Here is a 16,337-nt window from a genome sequence, read left to right on the forward strand (position 1 = left end):
ATTTACTTTGTAACTGCCGTCTGCCTGACATTAAAGGAATCGAGGCGCAAAATCGGTTCTTACGCACATTTTCTTGAAGATCAATTAACACGATCTGAAAACAGACGGTAATTGCTCGAATCTGCTCTAAAATCCCGCGTATTGATCATACCGCTCTAAGTTCAGAGAGAGAGAGAGAGATAGAGAGAGATTTAGAACATGTTTACTTAACAAAAAACTATATAGCTGTTGGTGAACAAATGAAAATTAGAGCACGCTTTCTGGACTTACCGTATATAAAGTTTAGTTCTTTGAGTGTTCAAGTTTAAAAAAGTTTCAATGATTTTGATAAGGGTTCTCTTATTTATCACCTTATATAGGGTAATCATAACTTACAATCAATAACTATGGTTGGCCTATTAATTCTTAAAAACTGTACAACAACAAAAAGCTGATGGTTTTCTACTTGTCATGTAGAATATTTATCTTGCCATTAAGGAAAGTTTGCCTCGTTCTGCCGACATTATAGATATGTATACACAATAATGAATACGTAACGCAGAAAAGTAGGATTCAGATTCCCTGGTAGTTTTCTTTTCGGAATATCTCTCTTTAAACGTGGTTTTACATCGATTCTCAAATATGCTTATTCTTTCAAACAACTATTGTTTCCTTTCTTCCGGTTTTAAGGGTATTTTTTGTATTCATTTCCAAAACCAGTATTTTTTTAAACTGTTTTTATCCACTTTATTTTATCTGAATGATTGGGGAAACCTTGTTTTATCTATATGGTAAAACAGGATGAATCCTTTAAACAACTGTCTAGCTATTCCGGTGTTGCAATATTTATTTTGTATTCATTTACCAAATGAGAATTATCCGCGTGGGATTTCCAAAACCATACTTCAACCCAAAATGTTGACGTTTCTCCCCAATAATTAATTGCGGCGAAGTCGGTTAGCCGATTTTAGTTTCGACCAAAATGAGAACTGAAACATTATACTTTGCAGCAAATAAAAAATGAATGGCGTATGGAAGAAACCACTTTGTTTTTTCCGAAAATCATTCACAAGGTTTGAATGGGACAAAATGTGTTAATTCAAAGGCTATATCAAGGAACAGGCATTAACAGTTTTACAGTTTGTTTGATTCGTCTCTGTGATATTTTAGCCTTAAAATATTGATACTAAGCTGCTTGAAAACATAGAATTTGTATATATTACTGTCTTCATTTTGGTTTTTCTTATATCTTTCGATTCTACAATGTGATATAAGTTAAATTTCCTATAGATGTAATTACAGTATAAACGAAAGAGCAGTAATGGCGTTTTTCGGTTGAGTACAGCTTTGGTGCCTGAACAATCGTGCTCTGCTTAATATTTATTACTTGAAAACATCAAATCGAATCAAATCAATTTAGATCAAATCAGATTTTGTTTGTTTCTCAATACTTGGCAGATTTCTCCTCTACTGATTTACGTGTTAACACTTTTAGCACTTTTGCTCACCATGTGCCCGTCTTAGAAAGATTTTCGATTGATCGCAACTAGTTTGCAATTAATAGCAATCCGTCTATGTACATAAGAGACTGTAAACTTGCGATTGATATGTTATCTTGCAATTCTCGCTACCCCAAATAGCGATTCTGCCGAGATCCGGGGAAAATCCTGAAAACGCGCATTGCATTATGGGATAGCTTTTCGACATTACAGCTTCCTGTGCAGGCGCGCGATAGCGCAAACGTAAAACGCCGTCGCCACACAACGTGTATGCACCGAATATGTCGTCTGCTCGGTCTTGTTTTTTTTTCGCAAATATTTCAACGTTTATTTGAACATTTCATTCGTTGTTTTTTGCGTCTTTTGACATCAGTGACGATGGTTTTCTTTTGTGAGGCTGCACAGTGCTGGGCTCATGATTCCAAGCGTAAGAACCCTGAAAAATGGGGGTGGATGAAGGCCGTGACTTGGGATGGGACTCTATACCGGAAGTTGTAGTGACGACCCGAGAGAGTGAAAATTACCTCGTCTCGCGAATTTCGAGATTTTCGTACCTATTTAGGGTAGCGAGAATTGATTCGGTTCAGTCGCTACTTCTTATAGGACGGGCCCATATCTCTTTGAAACATACGACATGAGGTGGTAGAATGATTATTATTTATATAAGTATTACTATTATTAGTCTCATTATCATTAGTATCTTTTTTTTTTTTTTTTTTACCAAAGCAGTAAAATAAAAGGAGATTAGCGTAGTCCACTTAAAGTTGTTTCTGAATCTTACAACACACACAGAAAAACGATTACGTACATGGCAATTTCTGAGGAAGTAAAATAACATTACCGTACACAGAAAGGTGTACTAATTTTCTGTACTAATTTTAAGCCAGTTGTTTACTCTCGAAAAAAGTGGGTCGAGTTAGCCTAATGATTTATGGAACTAGTGTCAACCTTCTCATTATGTTAACGTCGTCAAAACTCCGTTACTAGATGATGGACAATTCTATCATGAAATACATTACTCGTTCCTAAAGTATCTCATTATTAAATTACTATTATAGTAATTCTGAGGAATAGAGAGAATACAATAATAATAATGATAATAATACATAGGTTTTATAAGGCGCCAAATCCACTTGACAGTCAAATGCTCAAGGCGCAGCTTGTGCAAAAGATGAAATACGTACATGATACATTTATACAGAGTGCAATAGGAAAGGTACAGACATGAAAAGTTATGGTAATCAATTATAAGCTAAATTAAACAGATATTTCTCTAGATGCGTTATAAATCAGTGGACGATTAAAGTTAAACCGGGTTGAACTTAGTCTGGTGTGATGAATACGGGCCACAAAGGTTTGCCGCATCATGTCTGACAGGGGCTTAAAGCATAGTTGTGATGATGTCATGTCTTGAAGCATTATCACGGAGCGTGACTCTATACTCTCGCCCAGTTCTCCGAGCGATGAGACCAACACGAAGGGGTATTGACCCTTCAGGAGTAAAATTGGACAACAAAAGAGCGCGAAAATGGTGAAGAACGATCGCTTCGACTGAGGAAATTACTAGATTGATCCGAGTCGGGATATTTGTTTTTCTTTCCTTTTGTCATCCTTTATTTTGCACTACCGCAGTGCTAAATTGTACGCGAGATTCGCCAAAATGAAGTATTGGAGCACTTTACCGGGTGTCAAAAACCACCTTGATCAATAATAATTTATTCTTTAGACAGTAGCTAACCAGATATTGTGAATGTATACTATTTTGGTATTGCGTATGAAACATAGATTGCTTTGTCACTGATTGGAAACCAGCTCATGGTAATTCCTCAAAACATTAATTGTGAATTTAAAGGCACAAAAGAAATTCTCAATATAGTGCTTCCAGTTTAAAGTACGGATATAGCTAAATTACTAACGAAGGATGAATAAAATAAGGAATTGCAACTTTTAAAGGTTATAAAATATAAATACAAAAAGTTTTTTTTCGATTATGAAATGTTACCTTATATAGAATCTCTTTTCAGTCAAATACTTTTCCATTGATACAATTTCTGAAAACATTTGACAGCAACAAACTTGACTGACTACTGTTTTTGTTTAAGAAATTGATTTAAAATAGTAATCAAAAATTCAAACCTAGGCAATAACATTTAACCACCTCATCCCACAAAATATGATAAAGTAAAACGAAAGAAAACTCAGACTCAATTCAGAATCTTTACAAGTTTTGAATAAATGTTTCAAAACAATGACTATTATATATTTATGGTAGTTTTAGTTTAAATGAATGATGTGACAGGGGAAACCGACCCCTTTGCGATATGAATCCATCTTCAAATCGAATCCTAACCCCAACTATCCCCTAACATAGTCCCTAACCAAACACTAGCACGCCTAGCGATTTTCTTATCCTAAATATATTCATGATCTAATCACCTGAAGAAGAACAAAATGTGTATACCGCTACAATACATAGCATTAACCTTTAACAAACCTTAACGTGTCATTTTATAGATTTACGGTTATGAAGACAATGACGGTTTAAACAAATATATACATGCATGCAAGTGCTTATGCAAGGCTTAAATCTGCAGCTAGAATGCGACTTGTTTAACTTGTTAATGAGCCATGTTTAACTCGCTAAGGCGTCATGTTTAAGACGAGAATGTGATAAGGTGACTTATTCTCGCTTTCTTGTCTTAAAGAGACATTGGTAACATTGTTCAGATGAGAGAAAATGGTGCTAAGGTAGTGACTTCAATGCTAAATGTACAACCACAGATAATCTGAAAGTTCGAGTGAAAACAGACCATGTTTGTCTTAATATATAGTATTAATGACTATTGATAGGGAAAACTGATCTGATCGATTAATTAATTCTCCCAACTTTATTGTTTACAATTTAATTACATTCTAGATGCATGTAAATTTTCACTATAAATTAATTGGCTCTATATACCATTCCAGACGTTTACGTGTTGAAGATTTTAAGAAGCCTGTCTTATTTTCATGGGAAAACGGTTGGAAAATTCAAAAATGTTTGGGAGAATTTACTGTTAGAGGGTGTTGCACTGTGACACCTTCAAGAAACCATAATTATATTTGGGGTTTGAGAATTTTTTTCAGGATTCTTCGCATGTTAGAGGGTTAGTATAGAAGGACTATGATAATTAACATTTCATACACAAATTACGCAATTGTTTCATCAACCTTCAATAATGTTACCGAATCACTTTAAAACAAGTCGCCGTGGCAAGTTGTTTGAAACTGGCAGTCTTTTTCTCGTCTCAAACAAGGCACCTTTGCGAGTTTTAACAAGCTGTGTTCTTCCCTTCTCGCCTGAGAACAAGGCGCCGGTGAAGTTTTTTTGATACAAGATTGGTCACTTTTGCTGTAGAAAAAAAGAAAATCGCCATTAATTAAAAGCAACATACACAGATAATTAAGATATTGGGAATATACATACATGCGACATCTAAGAATGGTCCAAAATCTTAGTAGAACTATTTCTAGTTACGTTTTAAATCCATGGTCATTTTAAGAATAATGCTTCTCGTGTGACATAGCTATAATGATCGATCTTCCGCAGATGATTAAGAGAATAAGAGATCTCACAAATTCATATCTTTACCACAGCACACTTCTAACATTTATCATATATAAAGGCAATCAATAAAGCAATTGCAAGTGCGATCACGGGCAGCTGAGCAAATAAAGGGGATTTCCCAAACTATCTCTTTATCTGTCTCCTCTAAATAGAAGATGCATGGGATCATAAAGTTGCGGTCGAGTGGTCTTAACCAACTTTTCCTCTTATGATTGATTTCAAAGTTCAGAACTTAAAATAAATTCGAAAAAATAATAATTGACTTTTAATGCATGAAAGCATTGATAATTCAAATTGTATTCTCACGACATACATTATGTATAGAGTTTGTAGCCCTTTAGGGAGAAGCTGGTTCAAGCTTGGCATAATTTCCACGTGGACATTAAGATAGGAATACAATCGCAATTATTTTCGAAAAATCAGCTCAGGGGCAATGTTAATACCCCATTGCATGTCCCTTAGAAATCGTGTACGGATTACGTATTGCATCATTGTCAGACTAGCGCATTTTCATTTCCTTTAAAGACCGTCAATACTACTGGGCCAGAAGGGATTAGACCACACAGCGAGGTCACTGACAGGTGGCTTTCTCATTAACTCAGCTCTTAACTAACATAAGAAAAAGAGGATCATGGGGGACCAACAGGCACCGATTTGGGAAGTTTTCTATAGAGGGAGCAAGTAGCTACAAGTAGGACAGTGGTGCTTTAATCTATGTTAATCTCGAACCAATTCGCTACGCAAAATCCCAAGTGGTTATAGATTTCTTCAAACACCAACAGAACTTGGCCAATTCTTCAACAAAATAATAGCAAAAAAGTTTGTACAGACTTTACTTATAGGAGACAACACAGACTGATAAACTTGAGATTTGCTTTTGGAGTGATTGAAGATTTAGACTTGCAGGGCTCCAGTTTTCGTTTACACACTGGGAATGTTATTGAGGGCAGAAAAACAGCACAAATTAAACGTATCAATCCCCGTCAGGTAATCCCGGTCACAGGGCCAATTTTGCAATGTAACCGAACTCCCATTTCCCGATTTTTCTTTAAATCTAAAATAGTAAGATGTCAGTAGATGTACATAGACAACTTCAAGGAATTAAAAAGACTACGAGAAGCCTCACTTTCTGTTCTTTGACTTCTCTTGTTTTTTCTTGTTCTTCTTGTTGACGTTGTTCTTTAAAAAAAATCTTCTTCTTCTTCTTCTTCTTCGTCTTCGTCTCCGTCTTCGTATTTGTCTGCTTCTTCTTCCTTTTCACCCCCTTTATCTCCTTCCATTTTCTATTTTTTTCCAACTTTTCTCACGTTACATCTCTTTCTTCCTCGCTATTACAATTTCCGCATGTCTTTCCGTCTCTCTTTTTAAATACACACGCATTCATACACATATCTAATACTATTCCGAAATACAATTTGCTAGACCTACAACTACATAGATCTAATTCGTAAAGACTAGATAGTCCGGCAAGTGTCTTTTTATTCATGTTCATAAAGTTGTTGACCCTTAAAAGAGATGTTTTACTAATAACCTACAGGCAACAAAGTGGGGTATTCTTTTGAAATATAAATACATTTCATGATACATGGAATATAATGTGCATTGTTTTGTATATAATACCTTTGAAATAAATGGGCACTGTTGCTAAAAGAAAATTCAGCAGACCACAGATTGACTTCAAAATATTATTGTAGACAACAGGATAACACATACATTTATGTTTTACAATTAGCCGGTGGATATACAGAAGTCATTAAGTAAACCTCAATTCTGAATCGGATTGGATTTTTTCTTCTGCCTATACTCAAACCATCGTTATACCAGGAAGAAAAAGATGGAACCAGTACGTTCACCTTTACTCGACCGAGAGAGATTGATTTTTTGGTCTAATTGCCCATTCGTGCTTGCTCGTCATACACTTTTATTGAACAATAATTCTGTTGCTTTTCTTGGTGATCGCCACAATCATTCTTCTCCCAGGCTGAATCTTGTCGTTCGTTTTTTCGGGCTTGTTGACTAATGGAATTTGTGCCAAAGGATATTATCTCGAAAATACAATCTTATTCATGCCGTGAACTTTCGGATGCCCTTTCAATATTTCATTTCCTCTTCTTTCACTTTTTTCCCCTCCTTGATTGCCTTAGAGCGCCAATTACCACTTTGGTTGTTTTATCACAATAATCTACAATTCGACGGTCACCTTTATACCAAGGAAAGCTTTAATATTTATGATCTGTGAAGTCATGTGCAACAGTGAATGTATCACAAAATCCCCGCAAACAGGATAGGTTTTTATTTCAGAATAAAGAGTAAGAAATTGTGAATAGCTGATGAATAATCTGACAGAGAAGAGAACGAAAACGTACACTTTGAATGGACGTGAACTTTGCTAATGTTGCAGCCATCTTCACCCATGCACACACTCATGCACACACGCATACGTGCGCATATTTAGAGTGGGAGAATCTAAATGTAAGATTAATGTCGGCAAATATTTTTTTCTCAACCTTAGTTGGAGAAAGCTTCTTTTTTTATATACTTTTTTTTTCTTTCTTTAGCTTGTTCGTAGTTTTATGTTGGCGAATTATACTTTTCAACTAGTTCTGCGTATTATAGTCGGCAAATCTAAATAAAGGTTTTTGTGTGGTTGTTTCGTATGCTTGTTTGCTCGATGGTTAACACTTATGTTTTATCTGAATCGAAGAAATCGATTTTGATTGATTTGAACTTTCTATTACCGGTATTTCGACTTGGAAAATTACGGAGTTGACGTCACAATAAAAGCAAAGAGGGCGTGACTATGCTATTTCATTCATTGAATTTCTAATTTATCGATGGAAGAAACACAATTTTATTCAATTTGACACCGGCCTGAATATATATTATATTTATTTGCTTTTATTAAGTTTGAAACCTTATTCTGTGAGTAGTTTTGCGCATCAAACGTTGAACCGACAAATATCGCGAGCGGCAATATAATTGTGATGCATTGTGGGTAGTCAATTGGGTTGTACGTTGACATCTTTCCTAAGAAAGTCTAATTTAAAGGTCACCGAGAAATGACAGCGGTTAGTTTGTTGACTTAGGCCCCATTACGAATGATTTGAAGATACATGCCTTATTTAATTCTACCCTAATTGCGATTCCAATAAACGACTATAAGCATTGAACGTTGAGTTATTACTTAAAGTGACGGTAACTAAAATAACAGCAAGATAGACTTTGTGGGGCAATAAGTTTTTATAAAATGAAAATATTGTGATTTACCCTTAATATGTGCTTCTAACAGTACTTTATTAAAAGCTTTAAAAATTCAATAGAAAAACATGAGGTTTCTAAATGATAGAATATTAGTAAGCCAAGTTATGGGGTGAAACCTTGTAAAAAGGAGTTTGATTCACATTCGATATTTAAGTCGAGACCCATTCCATCAAGCCTTGTTCAGATATGACGAGGCAAGACAGCGGTCTGGGTGTTTTTTAATGACATAAAGTGTTAAACGCGTCTCATTTCTGTATCTTATTGCACAGAACTAAGTGGAATAACGCAGGACTTTTGTTGCGCGCTGTTGCCATTCATTTATAAGTTATTAACCACGGTTGTTGTTGTTGTCGTTGTTGTTGTTGTGGATTTTTGCAGCGCGTTTCTGTGTCATATCTGAACAACCCTTCACTCTCACTTTCCATTGAATACAGATTGACGAGGACATTATGTTTCCAAACTACAGACTGCTTTTCTATGTTAAAGCAGGCAGTACTTCCATTCAATATACTGTTGTTATACTTGTGCAATATAATCTTTAAAACACACAATTTATTTCCAGAAAAACGAGAAACCAACATTTCAGTTATGAATCTGATTTGTACACTATTTGTGAGTCTTGCACCCCACCCACCCACCTCGTACATTGTACGTGCATCTTAAAATAAATATATAACCGAACAAGAAGCAGATTTTACAACTTGAACTCTGGTTCTAAATTATTTATCGATCGATACTGGGAACACCTTCCCCACTGAGCGTTGAGCCAATTAATGGAGGGGGAGACGGTAACAAACAATAATATAATTCCGATCGAAAACAGACACAGTACAACATGATGTCTCGAGTAGTCTTTTAAATAGTGAATTATTTTAGGACAACTAACCTGCATTACACCTCAAACTGATACCAGACCCCACCCCTCCACCCCTCATCCCTTGCCCTTTGCCCTTCCCATCCATAATAAGGAAAAGTGTATGATATGTCCCCCGGGGGTAACATGCGGACTCGTAACTACTCATAGTGATTCAACAACAGTTAATTTCTTCTTTCCATTATATAGTGAGTACAAAAAAAAAAAACGGAACCCAAAATTGGTAGCTTTTAATTATAACGTTATAATAGTATGTGATCTTCAATCTTATTTCTTCCACGCTGTTAATTAATCAAATGTTATTGTGAGTTAATTATAAGCTACACACATATACAAGTACAAGTTATATGGTTTTTAATGATACTTTCTTGCGTTTATCCAAAACAATGTTACTCGGTGAAGCGTGTGTGGATAAATGTAATCAGTGTATCCTTTGAAAGCTTCACCTTTTATCAAAACGCACCCTACATTATCTGTGGCGCCTTTGCCTGTTATCAAGTGCTTAACAATTTGCGTCATGAGTTATGGAAACATTTTAACAACGATCTACATCGAAATGTCCATCTTAGCCAAAGAAAAAACATATGTTAAAGAATATATCACTTGAACACAGTACTCAGGCCTTCAACAATCTTTAAATAACAAACTCTGTGAATCCATCTAAATGAATATGAAAGATCCAGGACGCTGTGTACGCACTACAATTTACTGAAGTGTAAAGCTTGTGGAGGAGATTCAAGCAGAAATTAATAATGAGTCGGGTTTTTCTTCTTTGCTGCTAGTATATCAAGGTATAACGATTTAGGTTACGTGTATGCACTTAATAAATCTTAGAGGGTTCGCTTTTTGTTTCCCTACTCTTCCATTTCCTGATCCGGCTAATCTGTTTTTGTTTTTTACCTTTTAATGTCATACACGTCCCTTGCCAAATCCCCTTAATAAATCACCATAGTAACGCGGCTATTTCCTTAGCCATATCCATTTAACTATTCAAGAAGAGAAGATAATTTTCTCTTTTTAGATTGCATTTAACAATCTTTAGTGTTGTGAAGGCCTATATTAATAGAATGTAGTCGTATATAAAGTGGTAGTGTCTTTCGAAAATGGTATCGCTTATCATAGTATTTTTGTTTGATTTCTTGACGAATGCACATTAAAATCTGTGCTAGAACTATTTGCAAGTCTGAAGTACAATTATCGTCGACAATGCAGTTTTCATCTATATCTTAAACCATTCATTTTGAATTATTTCAATATGTTTTATATTTTTATGTTTTTAATGGCAGGTTGTAAATAACATTTCTGCTTTTAGGTGAAATTACATAGTTTGCCAAATGTCATATTTAATTTTTCCCTACTGAATCATATTTGAAATTCGGAACCGATAAGTAGGTGATGATGATAATGATATTGGTAGTTGTTGTACTGGTGGTGATGATGATGATGATGATGATGATGATGATGCCGACGATGGAGATGATGATGGTAGTTGTTGTTGTTTTAAGAAAAGTCAGTTCATAGGCCCTTACTTGTGGGGCAGTTCTTATTTCAGTGTTTAGACAAGTCTGTAATTTAGGGGTACAAATATGCCATCTTTAATTAATAAGCTAAATCTTTTTCTCATGACTGATGAGTCAATCAGAGCAAGCAGGTCGGAGCATACTTGTGGCCCCTCTCTTTCAATTACTTACAAGCAATCCGGTGTGTTGGCTCAGTCAGTAAAGCGTCCGCCTCACAACCGGGAGGTCGTGGGTTCGAACCCCGGCCGCGTCATACCAACGTTGATCTGGCGATGCTCACGATAAATTGGGCAAAAAGCATTTCCATTTTCGGTTTAACTTATTACAAAATGGAGTGGACTTTAAAAGATTATTATTATCATTACTATTACTAATGATTTTCATAGTCCTGCAATATTTGCTCGGATATAAACACTGTATAATTTATAGAATCATGTTTCATTACTGATAACAGTTTAATGCTTTTGACATTATTACCCAGCTCAGGCAACCGCTTTCAGCGCACGAGGCGTGCAAGGAATAATCCTACCTGGCTTCCACTTCCTTTAGGGCAGTTGACAAATTGTGTACACTGTGTAGGTTATGGATACATGTATGAGTTTATTAAAAATCCAACTGACGTCAGAAATTTATGTATTACTACCAAGGAAGTCCTACAAAAGAGCTTATAATCCATCTCATTACTACATATTCATCTTGGATTACATCAAACGTTGATACATGTTTGTATGGTTGTCATTGTTATTTTTTATATGCTATTTTTTAGCCTTGACAATAATTAACGGGATTCTTGTATCGTCACTTGTCTGATGGTGGAAACTTTTCTTTTTTGACGATGATGATGATGATGATGATGATGATGATGATGATGATGATTACGACGATGGAAAACAGGATGACGACGAATATGATGATGGTAGTGATGAGGGTGATGACGACTACGTTATGATGATGATGATGATAACGATGATAATGATGATAATACTGATGATGATAGTCATGGTGATGATGATTAAGATTATAATGACAAATAGCCATTATCGTGTTGATAAATGTGTTGATGCTGATATGATGACAATAATTGAGACACCCACACACACGCACACACGCACACGCGCGCGCCCTCCAAAAAAGACATAATACAGCTAAGCGTGTGGAGAGAGAACCCTTGCCTCTTTCACTTATCACCCTCTATATCTCTAGCAATAGACCCATTCTAACAGTCATTATTTTACTGTCCATTTAGTAGTCGCGTGTTTACTATCCTGATTACAATGAACTCGATTAACCCGTTGACTACTGAATTATCTAATTCCCATAGACTTAACACAGGGACCACCAGGTTCCAGTAAGCAATGGGTTAAATATGAAAGTGTGAACAAAAATGTTTCCTACAGAGCGGCTCAAACATATCTCCAGCCGCTTGACGTAATGCCAATTACACTGGATATGCAGTACCGGTAGGGAAAGCACTTAAGACTGAGTAGCGCTTGGACCCATGCACCTACCGTGTCAAATATACAAGACAACTTCACCGATTTGAAGATCTAGATTGATGTGCGCAATATTTGCTTCTAGTTGATTGCACGGCTGACATTTCGTGGATTACCGTTGATAACCCCAGCCGCTCATGTCGGGATTAAAAGACGTCATTACATGAAGATGAATATGTGGGCCTGAGACGTAACGTCAGGCTGAAAAAACCCGACAACACCGTAGCGGTTTAGGTTCTATTTTTGATGTGGGGTTAATCCTGAGAAACGCGCGTTTTTAAAGCGTACCCGCATCGTCTTCACACAGAGATACTAACGTATCGTCTTTTTCTGGCGTAAATCTAGGACACCGTTTACCGTCGAGCGTGTCATAATTGGGACATTTGTTTGTTAAAACATTGAAGAACATCTGGTAAATAATCATGACGATTAATCATTAATCATTCCGAAATGGCAATAAAGGCTACGTTCCTTTTCTTTCGCCGATCGCTCCGTTCTTTTATGTCGTACTCAACCCGATTTCGCTTCATCTACCGTCTGACTAAACATTGGTTGATGATTTTCACAGTTAAACCTCTCGTATGGGTCATTAATATGTTATAAAACATAACTGTACTAGCTGTAACAAAATCATTTTGATATGAATAATCATACAGAAATGGCAATGTAGTTAACAACTTCTCTCTTTCTATGACTGCGTCGTTCTTTAATGTTGCACTTAACCCCCTTTTCGGGGAATCCACCCTCTGGCTGGAAAATGTTAATGATTTTCCAAATTAAACCTGGTTTAAAGTCGGTCAGATATCATCTTTAATGATTAAAATGATGATTTATTCATAACAATATATTAGTCTGTGAATAACAGGCGTCGAATATCAGTTTTGTTTACCAAATTCTACTGATATGCCTTCAGCAAAGATTATCCTGAATCCTAAACATTTACACGTACACCGATTGAAATATTATAGTCATCACTGTCGTTTTCAATTATATGTGAACTACCCTTTAACGTATTTCAAGAATTTGCGAAGCGCCAGGTGTTGGGAACTTTATTTCATTCGAAAAAGCTTCTAACGAAGTGATTGATCGAGATGCAGTAAGACATGAAATGGAAATTCTTAATCAATTTCACGGTGGCCTGATTTCTGTTGATTAATTTAGTCATAGTTATGGCAAACTCAAATTGGTAATAAAGGTATTGACATTTGGCACTCCATAAATCCTCGGACTAACATATGCATAGATTAAAGTTACTTAGCTTGCATGAATACTAAACATAAAAATCTCTTCCCCCCCCCCGCCCTACCCCCCCCCCCCTTATTCACCAAAGAAGGCGCATCTGTAATGTTTATGAAATGATAACGAAATGACAGTGGATATCAAATAAACATTACCCTCCGTTTATCTGGATACGTCATTGGAAGGCGCTTTAGAAAAGAAGCTTTGTAAACTTTTTCTCTTGTTCTCATTAACCCCGCCCCTTGATTACAATGAGAAAAAAATGCATTGAATCTGAGGCATGCAAGTCTCAATGAACCCCCACCCCTTCGTGTATCAATCTCTAGATACGCAACTTGAAGTTACTTCATTTTTTTCTCCCATCACTATCATTTCCCAGCGCGCACGAGTTTGCCTGAAGCAGCATGTCTATGTGGAATAGCGAATTGGAAGCCGGGGCTAAGCAATAGAAAGCCTCTCGTGGGGCATGATAGTGGAACACACTGATTTCCGCTCAATTGACCGAACTTTTTTCTCTTCCTCTTTGGGTATTATCTCTCTATATGTTATCTGTTTCTCTCTCTATATCTCTCTCTCTCTCCTTTATGTTTTCTTATAATTTATGTTTCAATTTTTTTAGTTTGTTTCACTAGCCCCCCCCCCATCCCTCTCTCTCTCTCTCCCTTTTTTTGTTATATATTTTGCTATCTGGTTATATTTTTCCCCTTTTTTCGCCTTGTCTCCTCTTTCTTATTCTATTTCTCTTCTTCCTCTCCCCCTCTCTCTCTCTCTCTCTCTCTCTTTCTTCTTTATCTTACCCTCTCTCACTCTTACTTCTCCTCTCTCTCTCTCTCTCTCTCTCTCTCTCTCTCTCTCTTAAACCACTGAAAATATCATGTTCAGAACATACCATTCCATCTGTGGTTAAATTGAACCATCGTGCAAAGCGATTATGCACCTATTTTAATACTTGGCTTGTACCTCATTAAGGAGGTGTAACACAATTGGTTTTAATGGAATGTTCTCTGCCCATACCTCACCTTATACTTACAAATATGGAAAAATTGGGCAAAATGTATTCGTCCGCTTCTTCAACCCCACCAAATTCTCCATGTACCGGTACTAACTACGAATAAGTAATTATTAAGCAGTATGCATTGCAATATCTTGAAATAACATTACATGGGGATTTACCTAAAATTAGTTTTATCTGTCAAGTCGTTGGAGTATTAATACACATCCACTGAGGCGGTGTGGTCGTCAGGTGGCGTACAGTTTGCACAACATGCGGATAACGTAGCTTAGTATGAGCCGTATATTACTCTCATAGAGAACACCTTACACCGTGTCAACTACCGCAAAAGTGGACTTATATATATATATATATATATATATATATATATATATATATATATATATATATATATATATATATATATATTTAAAATATACCCTTGAAGAAACCATCTGAATCCCTTGAATTAAATATAACATTGGGTTGCCGCATGAAACTGCATCATGAAAATGAATAATTATATATTGATAAAAATGAATGAATAGAGACAGAGGAAGGGCGAAATTCAGGCACAAATACAATCAAGGACAGAATAAAGGACAAAACACACTTTTATGGAAGATCACAGCCAAAGTCGAAAATCAAGTAGAGGTAGTGGTGGCTTATGAAATTAAACCCAGGCAATTCAATAAGACGAGAGCTGAGTGTAATGTGGTGAGGTGGACTGTTTTCCTGGAATGTCAGATTTAGTTTCATTGACAAGATTTCAGAAGTGTGATGAGATGATGGCTTTATCTTCAACGAGGCTTCCATTTTATGTTTCCTGACTATATCCCATTTTAGACATGATTTTGAATATCAAGCTAAAGATGTGTGTCAAAATTGGTCAGAATCTAATAAGTCTTCATTTTGCAAAGTACGATATGGATTTTCCTTCATTGAATAAAAAATAGCTATTGAAAGTCGTTTGAATTTTACGGTTGGTTTGGTTTGGATTATTTCACAGATCATTTATATTTATGGAGCCAAGACAGAATACAGTGCAAGAACCCCACTCGATATGGCTATGTATATGACAAAATGTCTATATGAATCCCCTATATTATAAGCACAATGACGTAACAACTAGGAACCTGGACATGTACGTATTTCATCCACATAGTAAGACAGGGGACCCCCTCCCCCCTCATGGAACAATCGCCCCTTAAAGGGACTTGATAACATTGATCAAATGAGAAAAAAAATTGTGCTAAGGTAGTGACTTCAATGCTAGATATACAATTAAAGATAATCTGAAAGTTTGAGTGAAAACGAACTATTATTAATGATAACAATTGGGAAAAACTGATCTGATCGATTCTTTAGTCATTTTTCCCAACTATATTATTACAATTTAATTAAATTTTAGGTTAATGTAAACCATCACAAAGCAATGAATTGGATCTATATACCATTCCCGACATTTAAGTGTAGATTTTTTTTAAAGTAAGCCTGTCTTATGTTTTATTTTCAAGGAAAAACTGTTGGGATCATTCAAAAATGGTTGGGAGAATTTACTGTGAATTACTTTTAGAGGGTATTGCATAGTGACGCCTTCAAAGAAAACCATTAATATCTTTGGGGTTTGAGAATTTTCTCAGGATTTTTTGCCTGTTAGAGGGTAAGTACAGCTGTAGAAAAAATATAATAATGAACATTTTATACACAAATTACACAGTTTTTTCATCAATCTTCAACAATATTATTCCGAGTCACTTTAATGGTTTGACCCTATCTACGCCATTGTCTACAGAGTGCCAAAGTACACACTGTGTTGATAAAGGTCACAGTGGGCCTATTTTAGCCTGGGATTGAATACGGACCAAAATCTG

This window comes from Strongylocentrotus purpuratus, unplaced genomic scaffold, assembly GCF_000002235.5.
Source record: "Strongylocentrotus purpuratus isolate Spur 01 unplaced genomic scaffold, Spur_5.0 spur5_scaffold_4, whole genome shotgun sequence".
NCBI lineage: Eukaryota > Metazoa > Echinodermata > Echinoidea > Camarodonta > Strongylocentrotidae > Strongylocentrotus > Strongylocentrotus purpuratus.